At 30.8% G+C, this 25,103-nt stretch overlaps 1 protein-coding gene across 7 annotated transcripts in view; it reads left to right on the top strand.

The window, feature by feature from the left end:
* LOC141386613 (snake venom 5'-nucleotidase) overlaps positions 1-25,103 on the top strand; it is a 133,172-nt gene that overhangs the window by 22,189 nt on the left and 85,880 nt on the right. Inside the window, exons 1-2 of one of the 7 annotated variants that reach the window (XM_073955518.1) lie at positions 2,704-2,769; positions 13,815-14,000. The exons of 2 other annotated variants lie outside the window; for them this stretch is intronic. The gene's annotated coding sequence lies outside the window, so the exon portion shown is untranslated. Of the gene's footprint in view, positions 1-2,703; positions 2,977-13,613; positions 13,677-13,814; positions 14,001-25,103 lie in introns of those variants that run through there. 4 more of the 7 variants (XM_073955516.1, XM_073955522.1, XM_073955520.1 and 1 more) reach the window with 4 other exon arrangements.

Genomic DNA, 25,103 nt, shown 5'->3' with positions numbered 1-25,103 from the left:
TAAGGCGTGGATTTTTTTAAGAATATTTTTCTAAGGCGTGGATTTTTTTAAGAATATTTTTCTAAGGCGTGGATTTTTTTAAGAATATTTTTCTAAGGCGTGGATTTTTTTAAGAATATTTTTCTAAGGCGTGGATTTTTTTAAGAATATTTTTCTAAGGCGTGGATTTTTTTAAGAATATTTTTCTAAGGCGTGGATTTTTTTAAGAATATTTTTCTAAGGCGTGGATTTTTTTAAGAATATTTTTCTAAGGCGTGGATTTTTTTAAGAATATTTTTCTAAGGCGTGGATTTTTTTAAGAATATTTTTCTAAGGCGTGGATTTTTTTAAGAATATTTTTCTAAGGCGTGGATTTTTTTAAGAATATTTTTCTAAGGCGTGGATTTTTTTAAGAATATTTTTCTAAGGCGTGGATTTTTTTAAGAATATTTTTCTAAGGCGTGGATTTTTTTAAGAATATTTTTCTAAGGCGTGGATTTTTTTAAGAATATTTTTCTAAGGCGTGGATTTTTTTAAGAATATTTTTCTAAGGCGTGGATTTTTTTAAGAATATTTTTCTAAGGCGTGGATTTTTTTAAGAATATTTTTCTAAGGCGTGGATTTTTTTAAGAATATTTTTCTAAGGCGTGGATTTTTTTAAGAATATTTTTCTAAGGCGTGGATTTTTTTAAGAATATTTTTCTAAGGCGTGGATTTTTTTAAGAATATTTTTCTAAGGCGTGGATTTTTTTAAGAATATTTTTCTAAGGCGTGGATTTTTTTAAGAATATTTTTCTAAGGCGTGGATTTTTTTAAGAATATTTTTCTAAGGCGTGGATTTTTTTAAGAATATTTTTCTAAGGCGTGGATTTTTTTAAGAATATTTTTCTAAGGCGTGGATTTTTTTAAGAATATTTTTCTAAGGCGTGGATTTTTTTAAGAATATTTTTCTAAGGCGTGGATTTTTTTAAGAATATTTTTCTAAGGCGTGGATTTTTTTAAGAATATTTTTCTAAGGCGTGGATTTTTTTAAGAATATTTTTCTAAGGCGTGGATTTTTTTAAGAATATTTTTCTAAGGCGTGGATTTTTTTAAGAATATTTTTCTAAGGCGTGGATTTTTTTAAGAATATTTTTCTAAGGCGTGGATTTTTTTAAGAATATTTTTCTAAGGCGTGGATTTTTTTAAGAATATTTTTCTAAGGCGTGGATTTTTTTAAGAATATTTTTCTAAGGCGTGGATTTTTTTAAGAATATTTTTCTAAGGCGTGGATTTTTTTAAGAATATTTTTCTAAGGCGTGGATTTTTTTAAGAATATTTTTCTAAGGCGTGGATTTTTTTAAAAATATTTTTCTAAGGCCTGGATTTTTTTAAGAATATTTTTCTAAGGCCTGGATTTTTTTAAGAATATTTTTCTAAGGCGTGGATTTTTTTAAGAATATTTTTCTAAGGCGTTGATTTTTTTAAAAATATTTTTCTAAGGCCTGGATTTTTTTAAGAATATTTTTCTAAGGCGTGGATTTTTTTAAGAATATTTTTCTAAGGCCTGGATTTTTTTAAGAATATTTTTCTAAGGCGTGGATTTTTTTTAAGAATATTTTTCTAAGGCCTGGATTTTTTTAAGAATATTTTTCTAAGGCCTGGATTTTTTTAAGAATATTTTTCTAAGGCGTGGATTTTTTTAAGAATATTTTTCTAAGGCCTGGATTTTTTTAAGAATATTTTTCTAAGGCGTGGATTTTTTTTAAGAATATTTTTCTAAGGCCTGGATTTTTTTAAGAATATTTTTCTAAGGCGTGGATTTTTTTAAGAATATTTTTCTAAGGCGTGGATTTTTTTAAGAATATTTTTCTAAGGCGTGGATTTTTTTAAGAATATTTTTCTAAGGCGTGGATTTTTTTAAGAATATTTTTCTAAGGCGTGGATTTTTTTAAGAATATTTTTCTAAGGCGTGGATTTTTTTAAGAATATTTTTCTAAGGCGTGGATTTTTTTAAGAATATTTTTCTAAGGCGTGGATTTTTTTAAGAAGACCTTCTGTAAAAGGCCTTCTAAAATTTCTGTGCTATTATTTCAAGCTTGGATTATTCGTGGTTCAATTTTGCCTCAGATGAATCAACCTCTTCATCTGTTTCCGTTCTTCGTGCTTCCATACACGTGTGCCAATTGTATACGACATAAATTCCGTTCCACTTAGCAAATTAAGCCACAACGCATGAATATCCCACTTTGATACTACCGCTGACGAATTTGACATGAAGACAATAAAGATGACAAACATATCATTTTCAACAGCAGCGCTCTAACCTGTCTGGGTCAGAAGACCATGGTAATTTATTTATTTTTATTAATTTAAATTAATCAACAAAATTTCATTCAAAAAAATCCAAAGCAAAATGCACATTTTTCAAAAGCCATTGAAGAGGAATGTCAATGTCGTGGGTACGGCTGTGGGTTAAGTACTTTGGATTAGAATTCTAATGATGTACCACCTGCCGTGGTGTTTGAATGCAGCGGCAGCAGCCAGCACCAGATTACTGTAACCATCATTTGTGGTTAATTTACAGAAGCTGTACGAGTATTTGGCTGAATGGCTGGCTGGTTGAGTGCTGCTCTAAATGTTGTGCGCATGTGGGGGAGTAAGGAAAAGTTGTCCAGCTTTTTTTTGTGCACACCAACGTCATCGCAACTCTGGAGCTCACACAGCAAACTGTTGGACAAATTTGTAGTCAGTTCATTTTTAACCGTTAACGGATGTAGTTGCCTTGCTCGGAAAACGCCAAAGCGAACGGTGAATAAATTGAAAGTGTTCCTTAATTTAATCAGGAGAGAAGTGAAGTGACAAATAGAAAACAACAACAATAAAAAAGAAAACCCAACAACAACAACATAACAAGAGTTAACACATCGATTAACACATTTGGCAAAAAGGAGAGCTTAGAATAAAGATTTTCGCATTAAGTTTTTGTTTCAGAGGTAGAAGTCCGGAATTTAAAACGTAAGACATGGCAGTTGAAATGTCTAGGGAGTACAAAGAAAAACCAAATTTCGAAGAAAACAGTTTGCGAGTGGGTTGATTTTCGGAATAAAAAGGATATTCGTTTGTAACTTTAGGAAGTGCTGGGATTCCCTTGTGAATATTTAGAGTAAATTCGGGAGGCCATTTTTTTAATAGACCTTAGAGGTGCTGTATTCTCAAGAGGGGTTTTATTTGATTTGATACCTAATACGTGGAATGTTTTTAGAAAGTGAGGAGCAATTCAATGTGGATAAACAAATGGGACAACGTGGAACGGAAAACAATAGAGAAAGTTTTAAAAAGGATGAAATAGGAATTTAATGCAATAAGCTTGGATTCTTATAAACTATTTGTCATGTTGTGCATTTTTTAATAATATTCTTGAAGGCTTCGATTTTTTTACAAAATATTCTTTCAAGGCGTGGACTAAAGCATTTTTTTTTTTAAAGTTTGGATTCTTTAAAAAATATGTTTTCAAGGGGTAGATTTTTTAGATATAGTTTTTCAGGGCATTGATTTTTAAGAACATTTTGCAAGGCGTACATTTTTTATGAATATTTTTTGATGGCGTACGTTTTTTATAAAACAATGTTTTAAGGCGTAAATTTTTTATACAAAATACTTTTTCAAGTCGAAATTTTTTTAATTATTTTTTTCATGGTGTGAATTTCTTATAAAATATTTTTTCAACTCGTAAATTTTTTATAAAATATTTTTTCAAGTCGTAAAATATTTTTGAGGACGTGAATTTTTTATAATTATTTATCTAAGTTTTAAGTTTTTATATAATATATTTTTTTGAAATCTTTAATTTTTTATATAATATTTTTTTAAGACGTGGATTTTTATAAAATATTTTTTTAACTCTTTAATTTTTTATATAATATTTTTTCAAGTCGTGAATTTTATAAAATATTTTTCCAAATCTTTAATTATACCCTCCACCATAGGATGGGGGTATATTAAGTTTGTCACTACGTTTGTAACTACTCGAAATAATCATTGTAGACCCCACAAAGTATATATATTCTTGATCAGCGTGCAATTCTACATCGATATAGCCATGTCCGTCCGTCTGTCCGTCTGTGGAAATCACTCTAGCGTCCGAACGGATTGACGTAGGTTGATGAAATTTTGGGAAAATATGTTATATTTACGTAGGACTTTTGGTATTGAAAGCGGGCTATGTAGGTCCACGCTTTCGTATAGCCCCCATACAAAATGACGCGTGACGCGTCGTCGTTTTAAGGAATTTTTAAGATATTTGGCCCATTTTACCACCGAATTGGTTGTAATTTAGTACTTTGTGTCTCCAGAGGCCAAAAAATATTCCTACCAAAGTTGGGTTATATAGGTCCACGTTTTGGTATAGCCCCCATATAAGGCCCCATATAAAGTACGCGTCATTTTAATATATTTTGAATGTATTAGACCCATTTGACCACAGAATTAGTTGTACTTTGGTATTTTGTGTCTTCAGAGGCCAGAAAACATTCCTACCAACGTTGGGTTATATAGGTCCACGTTTTGGTATAGCCCCCACATAAGGCCCCTTATAAAGTACGCGTCATTTTAATATATTTTGAATGTATTAGACCAATTTGACCAAAAAATCGGTTGTAACTTTGTATTTTGTGTTTCCAGAGGCTAAGAAACATTTCTACCATAAAATGTTTATATAGGTCCACGTGTTGATATAGCCCCCATAATACAATACCTCCCGATTTTCGATATTTTGAACGTTTTAGCCTCATTATCACACCGAGATGTCTGAAATTTGGCATTTAGTCTTCTTTAGGCGTATAAAACTTTCCCCCAGAAATTTGTAGGTATAGGTGCACGCCATCATATAGCCCCCATAGAACGGTACCTTCCGAATTTCGGTATTTTGAAGGTTGTGGCCACATTAATCCACCGAAATGGCTGAAATTTGTGGTGGAGGGTATAAAAAGTTCGGTCCGACCGAACTTAACGCTTTTCTTACTTGTTTTTTATATAATATTTTTTTTAAGACTTGGATTTTTATAAAATATTTTTTCAACTCTTTAATTTTTTATATAATATTTTTTTTAAACCCTGAATTTTATAAAATTCGAAATTTTTTTAATTATATTTTTCTCGGTGTGGATTTCTTATAAAGTATTTTCTGAACTCAATTTTTTTTATAAAATATTTTTTCAAGTCTTAAAATATTTTTGAGGACGTGTATTTTTTATAAATATTTTTTCAAGCTTTAAGTTTTTAGAACATATTTTTTCAAATCTTTAATTTTTTATATAATATTTTTTGTAAAACTTGGATTTTTATAAAATATTTTTTCAACAATTTATTTTTTTATATAATATTTTTTTCAAGTCCTGAATTTTATAAAAAAAATTTTCCAAGGCGTAAATTTTTCAATGTAGTAAAGTTTTTTTAAATATTCTTCCAAGGCTTGTATTTTATTATAAATATTTTTTTCAAGTCCTAGTTTTTTTTTAAATTTTTTTTTAAAGGTTTCTCGTTTTTAAAAATATTTTTTTCAGAGGCGTGACCTTTTCTATTTTATAAAAAGTTTTTTTTCCTATTTTACAAAAGTCATGCCTCTGAAAAAAAAAATATTTTTAAAAACTAGAAACCTTTAAGAAATATTTGTAAAAAAATCTACGACTTGAAAAAAATATTTATAATAAAATACAAGCCTTGGAAAAATATTTAAAAAAAATTTGCTACTTGAAAAATTATTTTTGAAAAATTTACGCCTTGGAAAAAATATTTTATAAAATTCAGAACTTGAAAAATATTGTATAAAAAATTAAAGAGTTGAAAAAATATTTTATAAAAATCCACGTCTTAAAAAAATATTACATAAAAATTAAAAATTTGAAAAAATATTTGAAAAAATTCTTCAAGACGTAAATTTTTTATAAAAAAAAACTTTTCAAGTCGAAATTTTTTTAAGTATTTTTTTTTACGGTGCTGATTTCTTATAAACTATTTTTTCAACTCGAAAATTCTTTATAAAATATTTTTTCAAGTCGTAAAATATTTTTGAGGGTTTGGATTTATTATAAATATTTTTTCAAGTTTTAAGTTTTTGTAAAATATCTTTTCAAATCTTTAATTTTTTATATAACATTTTTTTAAGACGTGGATTTTTATAAATTATTTTTTTAACTCGTAAATTTTTTATATAATATTTTTTAAAGTCCTGAATTTTATAAAGTATTTTTCCAAGGCGTAAATTTTTTAAAAATATTTTTTCAAGTCGTAATTTTTTTTAAATTTTTTACCAAGGCTTGTATATTATTATAAATATTTTTTTCAAGGCGTAGATTTTTTAAGAACATTTTTTAGGCTTGTAGTTTTTAAAAATATTTTTTTTTTCAGGGACGTGACCTTTTTATAAAATACTTTCTTCAAGGCGTAGATTTTTATAAAATATTTTTCAGGGGTATGTACACCCGTCTTGCACGCAGAGGGTCTGAGGTTCGATTCCCAAGCCAAGCAACGTCAAATTTTCAACGGTGGCAAAATACCTCTCAGTTAGGTTGGTGACATTTCCTGAGTATTTCAGCCATGTACAACTTCTCTACAAGTGGTGTCTTCAGACACAACGTTCGGACTCGACGTTAAACAGTAGGTCCCACATCATTGAGCTAATATGAAACGGGGTGCACTCATTGATATGAGAGCAGTCCCCTTGTCCGTTATGGGATGTTTGTGGAACAATTATTATTATGTTTTTAAGAATATTTTTTCACGGCGTGTAGTTTTTAAAAATATTTTTTCAAGGCTTCGATTTTTTTAAGAATATTTTTTCTAGGCATGTAATTTTTTAAAACATTTTTTTCCAGAGGCTTGACATTTTTATAAAATACTTTTTTCAAGCGTGACTTTTTTTCAAAATAATTGTTTTCAATGCTTGGATTTTTTAAAAATATTTTTAATGCGTAATCTATATATATATAAAATTCTCCTGTCACGGTGTTCGGCTTTGAACTCCTCCGAAACGGCTGGACCGAATTTGATGAAGTTTTGTATGTGGAGTTTGTAGGTCTGAGAATAGGTTTTTAACTACTTTTTATAGTGGTCAGTGGAGTGACCAGGGTACCTCCCACACATTTTTTTTAACAAAACGTAAAATCGAAGATATTTTTCAACCTATTGCTTAAAAATTTTTTGCAATGCTATAGTAATTATTGCCCTGACCCTGAATGGTCATCGTGGAAGTGCAAAACCGCGGTCCACATTTTTTTCCAAAATGTATAATTGCAGATAATATCCTTAAAGTTAGTACGCGTGTCTTTAAAAGCGCTATAAACACTGGCTTCAATAAGCTAGACATTGCGGTTAACTTCACAATTTTCACAGTAAAATTCGGATAATTTGAAATAGCACTTGACCAAAATTCCAAAACAATCGATTGGGAAATCAGCCAAAGTTCTTCAAAATATCGAAATAACAGCTTTCAATGCTAATTCTCATAGTATAACGGGAGGCAGTGGTCTCGGGTAACCTCCCCCACAGCTGTTTTGACCAAAACGTGAAATTTCAGATATTATTATTGGTAAACATGACACTGGTAATTGTGGTCTACATCATTAGTTGGTGTGTTGGTAGTAGAAATCCGTTGTAGAAAAAAGTTGTTGTAAATGTTTATACCGGGACCTCAAAAACGGGCCAGCAAAGCGGACCGGGTCAGCTAGTTTTTTTATAAAATATTTTTTCCAAGGCGTGTATTTTATTAAAAAATATTTTTTCAAACCTTGGATTTTTTAAGAATATTTTTTCAAGTAGTAGTTTTTCAAGTAGTTTTTAAAAATATTTTTACCAATGTCGTGACCTTTTTATAAAATACTAATTTCAAGGCTTGGATTTTTTAAAAATATTTGTTAATGCGTGATCTTTTTATTAAATATTTTTTTCAATGCTTGGATTTTTTAAATATTTTTTTTTCACGTTGTAAATCTTTAAAAAAGAGTATAAATGAAAAAATCCTCGACATGAAAATTATTTTAAAAAATCTCTAAAAAATATTAAAAAAATACACGCCTTGAAAAAATATTTTATAAAAATCTTGGAATTCAAAAATATCTTATAAAACATTTACTACTTGAAAAAGTATTTAAAAAAAAATCTTCAAAAATCCACGACTTGAAAAAATGTTTTATAAAAAAATCTACGACTTAAAAAAATACTTTATAAAAAATTTACGACTTAAAAATATTAAAAAAAATCAAAAATCCACGCCTTGAAAAATATTTTTAAAAAAATCTTCAAAAATCCACGACTAAAAAAATATTTTATAAAAAAATTACGACTTACGAAAAAATATCTTAAAATCCACGCCTTGAAAAAAAATATATTTAAAAAAAGAATCATAAAAATCAACGACTTGAAAAAAAATTTTATAAAAAATCAACAACTTAGAAAAAAAAATTGTATAAAAAATGTACGACTAAAAAATCATTTATAGAAAATGTGGATTATTTGTTGGGCATAGATTTTTGTTAAAGGCGTGAATGTTTTTACAAATATTTTTTCAAGTTGTAGATTTTTTAAATGTTTTTTTCTCAAGTTTTAGATTTTTTAAACAAATCATTTTTTCGAAGCGTGGATGTTTTAAAAATATTTTTTTCAAGTTTTAGATTTTTACAGAAAATATTTTTTAAGGAGTGGATTTTTGAGGAAAATATTCGTTCGAGGAGTGGATTAAAACAAATCAATGCCTGGATGTTTTAAAAATATTTTATCAAGTTTTGGATTTTTAAAGAAAATATTTTTTTTAGGAGTGGATTTTTTAAAAATCATTTTTCAGGAGTAGATTTTTTGAAAACTTTTTTTAAAGTCGTACATTTATTTATTTAATATATAATATTTTTTCAAGTCGTAAATTCTTTATAAACATATATTTTCGAGTCGTAAATTTTTATATCTATATATATATAAAATTCTCCTGTCACGGTGTTCAGCTTTGAACTCCTCCGAAACGGCTGGACCGAATTTGATGCAATTTTGTATGTGGAGTTTGTAGGTCTGAGAATAGGTTTTTAATTACTTTTTATAGTGGTCAGTGGAGTGACCAGGGTACCTCCCACACAATTTTTTTTAACAAAACGTGAAATCGAAGATATTTTTTAACCTATTGTTTAAAAATTGTTTGCAATATGGTAATTATTGCCCTGACCCTGAATGGCCATCGCGGAAGTGAAATATCGCGGTCCACAATTTTTTTTTTCAAAAATGTATAATTGCAGATAGTATCCTCAATGTTAGTACGCGTGTCTTTAAAAGCGCTATAAACACTGGCTTCAATAATGTAGACATTGCGGTCAACTTCACAATTTTCACAGTAAAATTCCGATAATTTGAAATGGCACTTGACTAAAATTCCAAAACAATCGATTGGGAAATCAGCCAAAGTTCTTCAAAATATCGAAATAACAGCTTTCAATGCAAATTCTCATAGTATAACGGGAAGTAGTGGTCTCGGATGACCTCCCCCACAGCTGTTTTGACCAAAACGTGAAATTTCAGATATTATTACTGGTAAACATGACATTGGTAATTGTGGTCTACATCATTAGTTGGTGTGTTGGTAGTAGAAATCCGTTGCAGAAAAAAGTTGTTGTTGTAAATGTTTATACCGGGACCTCAAAAACGGGCCAGCAAAGCGGACCGGGTCAGCTAGTATTTTATAGAAAAGGTCGTATTTGTTTTATAAACATTTATTTTCAAGTCGTATATTTTTTATACATATTTTTTCAAGGTGCGTATTTTTTCAAAATATATTTTCAAGGCGTGAACTTTTTATAAAACATTTTGTTGATGCTTGGATTTTTTAAAAATAATTTTTTCAAGTCGTGAAATTTTGATAAACTCTTTTTTTAAAGTCTTATATTTGTTATTAAAAAAATTCAAGTGGCAAATCGTTAAAAAACAAATTAAAACAAAACCGCGCTTAGAGAAAATATTTAAAAAATCTCCAAAAAATTACGCCTTGACAAAATATTTAAAAAATCTTAAAAAAATCCACGACTTAACAAAAATTATAAAGATTGTACGACTTAAAAAAAAAATATTTAAATAAAATCTTCAAAAATCCGCGACTTGAAAAAATATTTAAAAAAATCCATGAGTTGAAAAAATCTTTTATAAACAATTTACGACTTAAAAAAATATCTTTAACAAGTAAAAAAGTATCAGTCGGCTTTGCCGACAGAGATATACCCTCAGCATGTGTATATTGAAAAAAAATTTTCCCAAAATACGTATGTACTTAGGGGGTTTTAAAAATTGTTGGTGTTTTGAACAGAAAAAATGTTGATTAGGATTAAAGATCAAAAGTTTTGCGGAGGAGATACTAAAAGGAATGGATCGACATTGACCGTTATGGATGTGGATCTCCAGCCACAACATATGGTGCCATAGGGGATTTTTAAACTCATCGGGCTGTTTGCTCAAGAAGTATGGACTTGCCCCTAAAAAACTTTTACCATCGTAAATGAGGCAGCGAATGCAAGTTGCTTCAAAAAAAAAATCAAAGTGGTTCGATATCAGGTCTCAAAGATAACTTATCCGAAAATTTTGTGTGGGAGGTACCGGATGGAGTGGACAAATATAGTCCATATTTGAACCTGATCTATATCTGGTAGATATATTAGGATGTGTAAAGTATAGACCAATTCGGCCACTCCCTTCAAGAGTTACGGTACGAACAATTTTTCCGAACATTTTTGAACTTTTATGGGGGAGGTACCTGAAGGAGTGGACCGATATGGCTTATCTTCAAACTTAAACTATGTTTGGAGAAAATATTACTAAGGCCATATTTTGGACCGAATCGGCAGATCCGTTCGAGAGTTATCTCGCGCTCCAACCACCTCACACGGTGTCATAGGGGTTTTTTTTGCAGCTTTCATGCTATTTTCTCAGGAAGTATGGACTTGCCCCTGATGAAATTTGTACCGTCGTATGAAGGGCAGTGAATACAAGTTGCTAAAACAAAAATCAAAGCGATTCGAGAGATGGCCCTAAACTGAACTTTCCCGAAATTTTGTGTGGGAGGTACCCGAAGGAGTGGACCTATTGAGACCATATTGGAACATCATATTACTCTGGTAGAAAGTTTACGCTATACAAAGTATGGACCAAATCGGTTACTCCCTTCAAGAGTTATCGTGCGCACAAACTTTCCGAACTTTTGTGGGGGAGGTATCGGAAGGAGTGGACCGATGTTGCTCATCTTCGAACTTTAACTAAGTTTGGGCAAAATATTACGAAAGCCAAAATTTGAACCGAATCGGTTCATCCGTTCGAGAGTTATCGTGCGCTCCAGCCAGCAGGACAGACAGACAGACAGACGGACGGACATGGCTAGATCGACTCCAAATTGTCTGAAACACATTTCGTCCACCCCATACTTGGGGTCTAAAACCATTATTTCGATTAGGCACATTTTCATCGTATCAAAGTGTATATACCTACCCTCCTTAGCCTAAAGGCTGAGGGTATAAAAACCTTCACAAATCCGCGACGTGAAAAAATATTTTATTAAAAATCCACGACTTGAAAAAATAGTTTATACAAAAATTACGAATTGAAAAACTATAAAAAAAATCTTCAAAAATCCAAGCCTTAATTTTTTTTTTTTTAAATCTTAAAAAATGCACGCCTTGGAAAAATATTTTTTTAAAAAATCTTAAAAAATGCACGCCTTGAAAAAATATTTTTAAAAAAAATCTTAAAAAATCCACGCCTTGAAAAAAATATTTTTAAAAAAATCTTTAAAAATCCACGCCTCGAAAAACTATATTTTAAAAAAATCTCCAAAAATGCACGACTTGAAAATTTTTTTAAAAAATCTTGAAAAATTTAAAAAAAAAATCTTCAAAAATTTTAAAAAAAATTCAAAAATCCACGTCTTAAAAATATTTTTAAAAAAATTTTATAAAAAATCCACGACTTGAAAAATTAGTTTATAAAAATATAGGAATTGAAAAAATATTTTGTAAAAAAATCTTCAAAAATCCACGCCTTGAAAAAATATTTTACAAAAATCTTCAAAAATTCACGCTTTGAAAAAATATTAAAAAAAACGATCAGTAAAATTTTGCAACACTGTCAGTTCGTTTTGAAAAACATTACTCTCTGTAATAGAGGGTAATAAATGAAGTTAAGCCATTGGGGGAATACTCCAGCTTAAGCAATCAAATGAGATTGAATCTTCAACAATAAACAAAACAAACAAAAAACAGCGAAAGACACGCGCAAGGGAGTTTGTAATAAATTCCAACAACAATCACTCACAGACAACTGTGATGATGTTTTTCAACTTACAGAACTCGATGAGTTCTTAGTTGATACGTGTTTGAAAATATTTTGGTTCTGATTTTTTTTTTGGAAAAGCCGAAAAGATAGTTTGATTCTCATTTATTTGAGAATGCTAGACACTTAAAGAGTTCGGTTTTTCGCTAAAAAAGGCATAATTTCAAAAAGCTGAAAAGCCAATTGATAATTCCCTTCGCCGGGATAAAATCATGATATTGGCAGCGATCAGTAAAAATTTGGAACACTGTCAGTTCGTTTTGAAAAACATTACTCTCTGTAATAGAGGGTAATAAATGAAGTTAAGCCATTGGGGGAATAGTCCAGCTTAAGCAATCAAATTTAAAAAAAAATCTTCAAAAATTCACGACTTGAAAAATTCTTTAAAAAAATCTTCAAAATTTCACGCCTTTGAAAATATTTTTAAAAAAATCTTCAAAAATACACGCCTTGAAAATTCTTTATAAATAATTTAAGGCTTGAAAAAATATTTTATAAAAAATCTATGGCTTGAAAACATATTTTTTTAAAAAATCTAAGCCTTGAACAATATTTTAAAAATATATTAAAAAATCCGGGCCTAGAAAAAATATTTTAAAAATATATTCAAAAATCCAGGCCTTGAACAAATATTTTATAAAATATATGAGAATTGAAAAAATATTTTATAAAAAATACAAGCCTTGAAAAATCCCTCAAGAAAGTTCACAATTTTCACTTAAGTGCAGTTGAAGGACTGTTTGAGGGTAGTTATGAAATTTCATCGATTTTTCATCGCAGTGACTAACTAAAATGGCTAGTGGACATGATAACCATCGTAAAACTTAAATCAAGTTCGAAGATGGACTATATCGGACAAAACTCTCCACAAAAGTTAAAAAAAATCGCATAGAAGATCTAAAGATTTATTGTATCAATAGAAAACCTTAAGATGTCTTCTGTCTATAGAAATCATTAAGAGTACCCTAGGACATCTTATGTCTATAGAAAAAATCAATAATTTTTTATCTATAGAAAACCTCAAGAAGTCTTTTATCTGTACTTTAAGATGCTTTCTGTCTTTAAGAGGAGGTCTCCTGCCTATAAAATACCTCAAGAGGTCTTTTGTCTCTTTTTGACGTTTGTCTATCCAATCTCACTTCCTTTACTCGTTCCTATTAGATTTTTGCATAGTGTATTTTTTGCTACCGATATCTATTTACGCTCTGTCCTTTTTTTACCCTGTGTTATGTATACCCACAAAAAAAAAAAAACACAACAACAACAAAGAATACAAAGTAATGATAAATTCCGATACTAACAGGATAAAAGTTGAAGTGAAAAGAAAACAAGTAAATCAAATAATAAACTGATTTCAAGTTCGCGTGTGTGTGCGTAACAAATATTGAATAAATAAATACACAAATGAACTGCAAATATTTATTATTTGCACATTTAATTTAGTGTGAATAATTTTTCATGTGCTCCCCCCTTTTGTGTCCCTCTTTTTCTCGCTAAACAACAAATAGGAGTCAGTCCTTTGAAAATCAATGTTCCTTCCATTGTGTGGCTGTAGAAAATTTTAAAATAAAAAAAGAGAAAACAAAAATTAAGCAAAGAAATTAACCTAAAACCGTCTCATACTGACTTGCCAACCAACAACAACAACAATTTGGAAAATAAAAATATTTTTTAACCATTTTTTGGAAATTAAGGTAAGTTTCTTAATAAAAAAATATTTACATATCCTTTTTTGTTGGGTTTTTCCTTTTCCTTTAATGGTTGCCAAAGAGAGTTTTTTTTCTTCGTTATCTCTCCCACGTAATCTCCTTGAAGCCACAGACATGTGTAGCTATGCTGTTGTTGTTTTTTTTTTCTTCTTCCTTATAACAAAGGATACCCCCCAGAAGAGCAAGAGAAAGACTTTGCAACTGAAACCCCTTACTGGGAGCAAAGAATCCTAGAGACAGAGTAAGAGAGAGCGCTCTGGGAAAAGAGATGTTGTTGATGGGCGACAGAAAAAGTGCGTTTGTCTTGTTTTGTTTGTTTGATTGGATGGTTGGTTGGTTGTCTTAACAACAACTTGTGAATGGGTTGCATTTAACCTATTGCTTAGTTTTTCAAGGACATTCATTGCCAAGCATTACGTATGTATGCTTGCCAATATCACACATACACACATATTAATGGCTGTGTGTTCATAGTTTCCTTTTTCCTTACTCTATTTATTATGGCTTTTCCATTTTTTTTTCGTAGATGTTTTATTGTTGTTATTTGTGGTTGCTGGGGCATCTTCTGTTTTTATTCTCCCTCGCCACCACATTCTCACTTAACATTCATCAACTTTGTAAAATAACTTGTTAGCAAACATGCCATGCCATGACTAGGAACATTAATATACATTCCTCCAAACTTATATAGACATACAAACTGTCTTATATTTGTATGTATGTGGATATGTGTGTATGTGTGTATGTATAACAATAGCTTTAAAGCAGGCGAATAATTTGCATGCGAATTTGTTGCACTATTCGCGTGCAAGAAAAGTTTATCCTTTAGACAACAAATTTGTTGGATCAAATTGACAGCAACAATTTACTGCCTGAAGGGCAAAATAATGGCTGTCATTGAAATTTGTCGTTACGCTAATAGCTTAGCTAAGGATAACGAATATCTTTAAAATAAAAAGAAAACAAAATAAAGATATAAAATAAAATCAAACCGAAGTGAAAGTCTTAATTAAAAAGTATCAGTCAGTCGGCCTTGCCGAAAGTGATATACCCTCAGCCTGTGTGAATTGAAACTTTCATCTATTGACAATATCGAATGGAATACCGGCTACGCAACCGAAACCCTTTTCCACAATAATTATGTATTAGGGGGTTTTCAGATTTTGTGGCCCTTTTCGAGGAGGTATTAACTTGCCGACAAAAATATAGTTGGATTAAAGCTGAAAAGTGTTGCGGAGGAGGTACCTGACAGCCATATCTAAAGATAGATAGCGCTCTCTTCAGTGATTTCAGTTGATCACCGCATAACTTAAATGTTTTGGGCCACTGTGTCAGGAAGCATGGAGTTGATCCCAAAAAAAAAAAAAAAACATAGTATCGCTGTAAACAAGACCGCAAGGAGTACCTTTGGTAAAAATTTCCAAAGGATCCGCAAAACAAACCTTAAACTGCACTTAAACAAAAATGTTGGACTTTTGGGGGGTGGTACCCTAAGTATCTAAGATTCGCAGAAATATTACGATGTGCAAGGTATGAAGCAACTCGGTTACTAACTTCGCGAGTTATCGTGCTCACGATTTTAGCGAAAAATTTTGAACTTTTGTGTGGAAGGCACCTGAGGAAGTTGGCCGATATGGCTCTTCTTCGAAGTTAAACTAAGTTTGGGCAAAATATTATAATAATTAATAATTGTTCCACAAACATTCCAAACGGGACAAGGGAGACTTCTCTCATATCAATGAGTGCACCCCGATTCATATTAGCTCAATGATATGGGGGACTTACTGTTTATCGCCGAGCCCGAACAGTGTGTCTTAAGACACCACTTGTAGGAAAGTTTTACATTGCTGAAATACTCAGGAAATGTCGCCAACATTACTGAGGGTCATTTTGCCACAGTTGAAAATTGGTTGATGTTGCTTGGCCGGGGAATCGCCGCCGTGCAAGGCGGGTGTGCATACCATTGCACCACGTGGCAACCAAATAGGCAAAACATTACAAAGGCCAAATTTTGGACCGAGTTGGCTGAATCCGAATCCGTTCGAAAGTTATCGTGCGTACCAGCAACTACCCATGGTGCCGTATGGTTTTTTAAGCTTTCGGACCATTTTATCAGGATGTACAGACATTGCCCCTTAAACAACTTGTACCGTCGTAATGGGGCCAGCGGATACCAGTTGTTGCAATATAAAAACAAAGCGATTCGAGAGCAGGTCTTAAACTAAACTTATCTGAAATTTTTTTGTGGGAGGTACACGAAGGATTCCATATTCGAACTTGATCTATGTATCGCAGAAATATTACGATGTGCAAAGTATGGACCAAAACGGTTACTGCCTCCGAAAGTTCCCGTGCGAACCATTTTAGTGAAAAGTTTTGAACTTTTGTGGGGAACGTACCCTGAAGGAGTGGACCGATATGGCCTATATTAGAACTTGATTTAATAATAATAATAGTAATTGTTCCACAAACATCCCATACGGGACAAGGGAGACTTCTCTCATATCAATGAGTGCACCCCGATTCATATTAGCTCAATGATATGAGACCTACAGTTTATCGCCGAGTCCGAACGGCGTGTCCTAAGATACCATTTGTAGAGAATTTTTACATGGCTGCAATACTCAGGAAATGACGCCATCATTACTGAGGGATAATTTGCCACCATTGAAATTTTTTGATGTTGCCTGTTCGGGGAATCGATCCCACGATCTTCAGCGTGCAAGGCGGGTGTACAGCTTAAGGCCCATTTTCCCAGGGAGAATGGACTTGCCCCTGAAAACTCTTCTACCGTTGTAATGGGGGCAGCGAATACAAGTTGTTACAACAAAAATTAAAATGATTCGAGAGATGGTCTTAAACTGCACTTTTCCGAAAATTTGTGTGGGAGGTACCCTACGGAGTGGACCAATATAGTCCATATTTGAACCTGATCTATATTTGGTAGAAATATTACGAAGTGGAAAGTATGAACCAAATCAGTTACTGCCTTCGAGAGTTATCGTGGGCGCCATTTTAGCGAAAAATGTTGAACTGTTGGTGGGGAAGGTAACCCGAAGGATTGTACCGATATGGGCGATCTTCAAACTCAAACTAAGTTTGGACAAAATATTACGAATGGTAAATTTTAGACCCAATCAAGAGAACTTCTAGCTATATATGCCCTCCTAAATGCCTTCTAGCTATAGAAACCCTCCTAAAGATCTTCTAGCTATATCCCTTCTAAAGGTCTTCTAGCTAAAGAAGACCTTCTAAAGGCCTTCCAGTTATAAAAGACTTTCTAAAGGTGTTCTAGGTATAGAAGTCCTTCAAAATGTTCTTTGTCTATAGTAGATCTTCTAAAGGACTTCTATCTATAGAAGGCCTCAAAAGGCTTTCTATCTATAGAAGATCTTCAAAAGGTCTTCTAGCTATAGAAACACTCCTTAAGGTCTTCTCTATAACAGATCTCCTATAGTATTCTAATCATAGAAGATCTCCTAAGGTCTTCTAGCTATAGAAGACTTAATAAAGGCCTTCTAGCTATAGAGGACCTCCTGAAGGTCTTCTAGTTATAAAATACCCCTAAAAGGTCTTTTAGCTACAGAAGTCCTTCTATAGGTCCTCTGTCTATAGAATACCTCCAAAAGGTATATTAAAGGTTGTAGAATACCTCCGAAAGGACTTCTATTTATAGAAGATCTCCATCGGTTTTCTATCTATATAAGACCTCATAAAGGTCTTCTAGTTATAAAAGAGCTTCAGAAGCTATTCTAGCTATAGAAGTACTTTTGAAGGTCCAATGACTATAGTACACTTCCTAAAGGTCTTATAGCTAAAGAAGCCATCCTAAAGGCCTTTTAGCTATAGAAGACCTCCAAAAGGTATTCTAGCTACAGAAAACTTCCAAAGGATCCTCTACACGCAGAGAAAAAATATTGTAGGAACAACCATATTCTAAGAACAAAATAGTGTCTTTTAAAATTCTTAAAATATGTATTGTTGGCGCCACAATATATTTTGTCTCATTATGCTTTCTAAGTCCCGGTCCACACTAGCGTGAATTTCATTAAAAAATTGCATGAAATTTGGCGTTTCTAGATCGAGTCCCATAGTAAAGTAAAATCATGAAATTGCTGTGGTGGGGAATTCGATCTAGAGACGCCTAATTTCATGCAATTTACCAATGAAATTCACGCTATTGTGGACCGGGACTAATAAAAAATATATGGTTGAAACAACAATATATATTTTCAGATTTTTAAAATAAACTATTTTGTTCTTAGAATATGATTGCTCCAACAATATCTCTTCTCTGTGTTTAGTTATAGAATAGCTCCTAAAGGTCTTCTAGTTATAAAAGATCTCCAAACAGCCTTTTTGCTATAGTAAACCTCGCAAAGGTCTTCTAGCTGCGGAAGACCCCAAAATGTCGTCTAGAAATAAAAGAAAATGAAAATGTTTTGCAGCTATAGAAGACCATTTAAAAGGTAGACCGTCTAAAAGTTCTTGGTATATAGAAGGTAAGGTATTTATATGCCGGAGACCTCTTATAGTTTTCTATATGCAGAAGATATCGCAGGTGTTCTTTCTATGAAGATCTGCCAAGGTCATCAGTCTATAAAATATATTTTTTTGAATTATTTTTTGTTTTAAATTGTATTAATTAAATAAAAAAACGGATTTTGAAAAATATAACATTTTTTAAAAAAAATTCTTTGATGTAAAGAACAATTTTTAATTTATTCAAAATTTTTTTTTTTCAATTTGAAAAAAGTAATATGAAAAAATAATAATTTTCTTTATAAAGAATTACAATTTTACTTTTAAAAGTACATATTAAAAAATATATTTTTATTTAATGTTTGTTTTATTTGGGTTGAAGTTTCAATCTCATTTGATTGTTTTTAAGTCTGGAGTATTACCCCAATGGCTTAACTTAATCAGTACCTTCTATTACAGAGAGTAATATTTTTCAAAACGTCCTGACAGTGTTGTAAAATTTTACAGATAGCTACCAATACCATGATTTCGTCCCGGCGAATGATTTTTTTTAGAGAAAAACCAAACTCTTTAAGTGTCTAGTATTCTCAAATAAATGAGAAGCGCACTCACTTTTCAGAACAAAAATATTTGCAAACAACTATCAGCACGTATCAACTAAGAACTCATCGAGTTCTGCAAGTTGAAAAAACATCACCACAGTTGCCTGTGAGTGAGTGTTGTTGGAATTTATTTCAAATTCCCCTTGCGCGTGCCATCCGCTGTTTGTTTTGTTTTGGTTGAAATTTCAATCTCATTTGATTCTATTTAAGTCTGGAGTATTACCCCAATGGCAATGGCTTAACTTCATCATTATCTTCTATTACAGAGAGTAATGTTTTTCAAAACGTACTGACAGTGTTGCAAAATTTTACTGATAGCTACCAATATCAAGATTTCATCCCGGCGAAGGGAATTCATTCAATTTTTTTTTTAATTTGGAAAAAATAATTTAATTTAATAATTATAATAATTCATTATAAACTATTTTATTTATTTTAACTAAATTGTTAGTTCAAATATTATTGTGAGGATAATTAAAAAATTTAAAAAAAAATTCAAAAACTTTTTTGAATTTTTTTTTAATAATCTTCAATCTTAACTTTTAATTGCGAAAAACAATATAATATTAAATAGAACATTGGTGGCGTTTATTTATTTAATAATATTAAAAAATAAAACAAAAAAATAAAAAATATTTTTTTTTTTGAAAAATAAAAAATAGTTGTTATTTATTTTGTTTAGTAAAATTTTTTAATTAAAATATATTAATTGGGAGCAAAATTAAAATCTCTTTTTCCAAAAAATTAAAATTTTTTTAAATAACATTTATTCAAGTTTAATCTCTAATTGCAAAAAAAAAAAAACAATAATTAAATAAAATATAGTCTATTATTCGTTATAAAAACAATGAAACGAAAATAAATTTTTTTGCCAAAAAATAAGCCAGACTATTTTGAAAAATCAAAAAATAATAAAATAAAATAAAATAAAACATAGTCTATTATCCATTAAATTTAGTTGAACTTTTTAATTATAAAATTTTAATTGCGAGGAAAATTATGATCTGTTTTTTTTAATTAAGATTTTTTAATATTTTATTTTTTACAATTTTTTTTTTTGAAATTATCTTTATTATTTATCATTATTTTTTAATTGAGAAAATACTGTAATTTAAAAATAAACAACAAATTTAATTTTCTGTTTTTTTTTTGAAAATTTAATTTAAAAAAATAATCATTTTCATCACATTTAAAATATTATAATATTGGTATTTTTTTATAAAACTGTTTAAAATAATAATTTTTAAAATATTTTTTTTTAAATTAGAATATTTTAAAAATTATTATTTTAAACAGTTTTATAAAAAAATACCAATATTATAATATTTTAAATGTGATGAAAATGATTATTTTTTTAAATTAAAGAATGAATATACAATTTTATGGGGAAAAAAATTAATTTAGGTTTAGAAAAAATAATTTTGTTTCTTTTTAAAGAATTATTATTATTTTTTTTTTGAAAAGTATTAAAAGCTTTAAAAAATATTGAACTTGTTTGAACAAATGTCTTCTTCATTCTAAGGAAAAAATTGCAGTAAACCACGAGAAAATCGTACATTGGAGCCTTAGACTAAATTCCATTTCCACGAAATTAGCTCATTATCTCTTACTCGTGTTAGAGACAGCTGCCCAGGTGACACCACCACGTGCTTAGCGAGCTTGATATTATAGAGGTACCATGATTTATCCTCGACTTTGCCAAGTTAAAGCCAATTGCTTACCATCTCCTACGTTACCCTAATACTTTTATTAAATTTTATTATTCACAAAAAATAAATCTTCACTACAAATATGCATCACGGATTTCCCTTCCGATGGTGATAATCACATTGTCGCCATAAACGCTTTAATCAATAAAGTTTTTGCCTCAAAGATAATAAAGATCAAATTTGTTAATAAAAATTACCGCAAAACATCCTTAAAGTTATTTGTTGACCAAGTAATAAATGAACATTGTTGGTTGGTTGGTGTTGTTGTACAGATATGAAAAGGAAGTACTGTGGATGATGAGGCTGCTGATGATGATGGCCTTGTTAACTAACGTTCATTGTGTTAATATTGTCGTAAAAGTTAAAGAATTTTTCTTTTATAACGGAAAATGTCAATAAACCAAAGTTTTGTCTTGTTGGTTTGGCTGGCTGGTGGACTGCTGACTGGTATAGCCTTTTGTTATGACACATTGATTTCTGTGACAACAAATTGTGTAAAATGTCAATGATTTGTTTGTTAAATTTATTGAGACATTGTTAACAGAATGTTTTTTGGTGAGGAGAGAGATATGGCAATGAATGGTCTTTGATCTGCTGACCATTCAGGGAATGTCAAAGTGAGAAGTTATGGCTTTGTTGGAAAGCAACAAAATAATTCTGTGTCTTAGTTAGTGACCAGGAATTACTTTTAGTAAAAATTTTTATTATCTGGGATTAAAATTCTCTCAATAAATGAAATTTAATATATAGTAATACTCGATTTGTTCTCAAGATAGCTCTTGAAGGGAAGGACCGATTTGGTCCATACTTTACGCATCCTAATATATCTACCAGATATAGATCAGGTTTGAATATGGACTATATTTGTCCATTCCTTCGGGTACTTCCAACACAACCCGATTTGGTCAAAAATTTGGCCTTCGTCATATTTTGTCCAAACTTGGTTTAACTTCTAAAATGGCCCATATCGGTCCTCTCCTTAGGATACCTTCCCCACAAAAGTTCAACATTTGTGTCCAAGTGCAGTTTAGGGTCTGTTCGGAGATCCTTTGGAAATGTATGTTTTCCGTGGACAAGTCCATGCTTCCTGGCATACTGGTCCAACAGGTGTACGATAACCCACTGAAATGACTAGTGGGCGCGATATCTATCGAAAAGATATGACTCTCAAAATAAGATCCACTTCCGTAATGCACTATGTCGGTCCATTCCCTCCTCCGCAAAACTTTTGAACTTTAATCCTTATCCACATTTTTGTCGGCAAGTTCAAATGTCCAAAAAGTCCCACAAAATTCTGAAAAGTTCCAATTCATATAGGCTGAGAGTATATCTCTGTCGGCAAAGCCGACAGATACTCTCCTAGTGCCTCCCACTATTGCTTAAATTACATTGTGAACACAAATGTTGGGGCAGAGATAATGGAGATGAAAGACCTTGGTATGTGTATATTAAAAACCCCGAAGGACAGATGCGCCGTGAGTCGAACTTCCGCGTTATGGCGTGATGAAGTTTTTGCAAGAGACCCTGTAAGCCATCATGAATTAGCATTATATCTCTCACGGCGGATTTGTCCTTCGGGGTTCATAATATACTCACCAAGGCCTTTCTTCCCCAAGAGGAATTTTCCGTGCCCCAGACTTTCACCTCCCTTTTGTTGCACAGTGTTATCTAATCTAATCTAATCTAATCTAAAAAAATGTGTTCAGCTAGGTGAAAGGTACCACCTAAGGGGCTATATCAAAGAGTCAACCTATCTTTAAATTTTTTGGCGGAAAAGTTTTATAGCTGCAGGGAAATTCAAGAGTCAAATTGAGGGTAGTTTCATCAACACAATGTAGACCCTCAAAAATGGACCCATGTTGACGAATTTTAGTGAAGAAATTTCGTGACTACTGAAAATTCCCCGAAAATCGGGAGGTACAGTTATAGGGGGGGGGGGGGGAGATATACCAAAACATGGACCTATATTGACGATTATTTTTGAATAGACAAAATTGTAGCTAAAATTCTCAAAATATCGATCATTACATCTCCCGAAAATCGGAAGATACCGTTATATGGGGGCTATACCAAAACATGGACCTATGTTGACGATGTTTCGTTGGAGATGTTTTATGACCACTGAGAACTTCAAATGTCAGCTATTTCGGTTAAAAACTGTAGCTAAAATTCTCAAAATACCGAAAATCGGGAGGTATCGTTATATGGGGGCTATACCAAAACATGGACCTATGTTGACGATGTTTGATGGAGATATTTCGTGACCACTGAAAACCTCAAATGACAAATTACAGCTAGTTCGGTTAAAAATTGTGGCTAAAATTCTCAAAATACCGAAAATCGGGAGGTACTGTTATATGGGGGCTATACCAAAACATGGACCTATGTTGACGATGTTTGATGGAGATATTTCGTGACCACTGAGAACCTCAAATGTCAAATTGCAGATAGTTCGGTCACAAATTGTGGCTACAATTCTCAAAATACCGAAAATCCGGAGGTACCCTTATATGGGGGGCTATACCAAAACATGGACCTATGGACCATGGACCATATCCTTTGGGATATAAGTTTGTTGATCACTAGGAACCCTAAGTGCCAAATTATACCTAATTTGGTCTGCAAATGTGGCGAAGAACGTCAAAATACCTCAAATCCGGAGGTACCGTTATATGGGGGCTATACCAAAGAGTGGACCGATATAGCCCATCTTCGAACTTGACCTGCCTATGCAAAAAAGACCCTCGGGTGCAAAATTTCAGCACTCTGTCTCAATTATTGCGGACGCTAGAGTGATTACAACAGACGGACATGGCTAGATCGTCTTAGAATTTTATCCTGATCAAGGGTCGCAAATGATTAGTTCGATGTGTTACAAACGGAATGACAAACTTAATATACCCTCCATACTATGGTGGAGGGTATAACAAGTTGTAACAAATTAAAATATTTTCCAAAATTTTTAAAAGTTAACATTTTGTGTTTAATTAAATACAAAATTTAATTTTTTTCAGGAAAAGGGGATTAAAATAGGGTTTGGAAAGATAATCATGTTTTTAAAAAATATTCAATTAAATGTTTGGGAAAAAATAAAATTTGTTGTGAAAAAAGAAATTATTTTAAATAAAAATTTTTGAATGAATACAATTTGTTTGCAGCAAATTGTTTTGTAACTTTTCTTACTTTTTTTAATTTTTATCACCTGTTATTATTTTATCTAAAGTTTTTTTTTTTAATTTATTTTTTTCAGGTAAAATTAAACAACAAAAGCATATTGGCTGGGTATGTGGAACTTGGGTAGGGTTCACATTTTCAATACAAACTGCTTAGGTCATGATAGCACAATTAATTTATTTTGCTTCATTTTTCTCAACTTTTTTATTTTTTCAGGAAAAATAACAAAAAAAAAAAGCAAATCTTTAAAGAATTAATTTTGTTGAAAAGAAAAATAAAAATTGTTATGAACAAATAAACATTAAATGAAAAATATTTTTTGAAAAAAAAAATTCACAAATATTTTTTTAAAACAAAATACATATACATATGTATATTTTTTGAAAAAAAAAATATTTTTTTTTTTTGAGAAAAATAGTTTTTGGAAAAAAATATTTTTTTTTTTGAAAATAAAGCATTGTTGGCGTTTTTTCATTAGGATAGCTGTTTCAACATAATGCACAAAGACGTAATACCCTTTACCACAGTGTGTAGGGTATAAATAGAGTTTCTTCAAACAAATTTTTAATTTTTCCAAAAATATTTTTTTAATTTTTTTTCAAAGTTTGGTTTTCCTAAAAAAGACATAATTTTTCTAAAAAAATTTTAGTTTTTTTCTAATTTTTTTTAAATATAAAAAAATAGTCTGACTTAATCCCATTGTTGTTGTTTTAATATTTTCAAAGAACTAATTTATTAGTGGAGAAAGTTTGGCATTGTTCGCCCAGGGGTAAGGCAGGGAAGACTAGTTTCGATTCTCGAGCTGACGATTGATGTTTGGGTATAAAAAGTTTTTTGTTGAAGAAGTTATTGAAAAATAACTTTAATAACTTTTTCCTAAAAAAGACATAATTTTTCTAAAAAAAAAATTATTTAAAAAAATTGAATTTTTTTTTTTGAAAAAAAATTTAATTTTTTTCTAAAAAAAAATTTTAAAAATATTTTATCGGAAAATTTTTATTTTTTCAAGAAAAAAATAGTCTGGCTTAATTCCATTGTTGTTATTTTAATATTTTAAAACAACTAATTTATTAGTGTAGAAAGTTTGGCATTGTTCGCCCAGGGGTAAGGCAGGGAAGACT

This window comes from Musca autumnalis, unplaced genomic scaffold (genome assembly GCF_047663935.1).
Source record: "Musca autumnalis isolate F117 unplaced genomic scaffold, ASM4766393v1 scaffold_5, whole genome shotgun sequence".
In the NCBI taxonomy this organism is placed as follows: Eukaryota; Metazoa; Arthropoda; class Insecta; order Diptera; family Muscidae; genus Musca; species Musca autumnalis.
The sequence above is the reverse complement of the archived record's forward strand: the minus strand, read 5'-3'. Positions and strand labels throughout refer to the sequence as shown.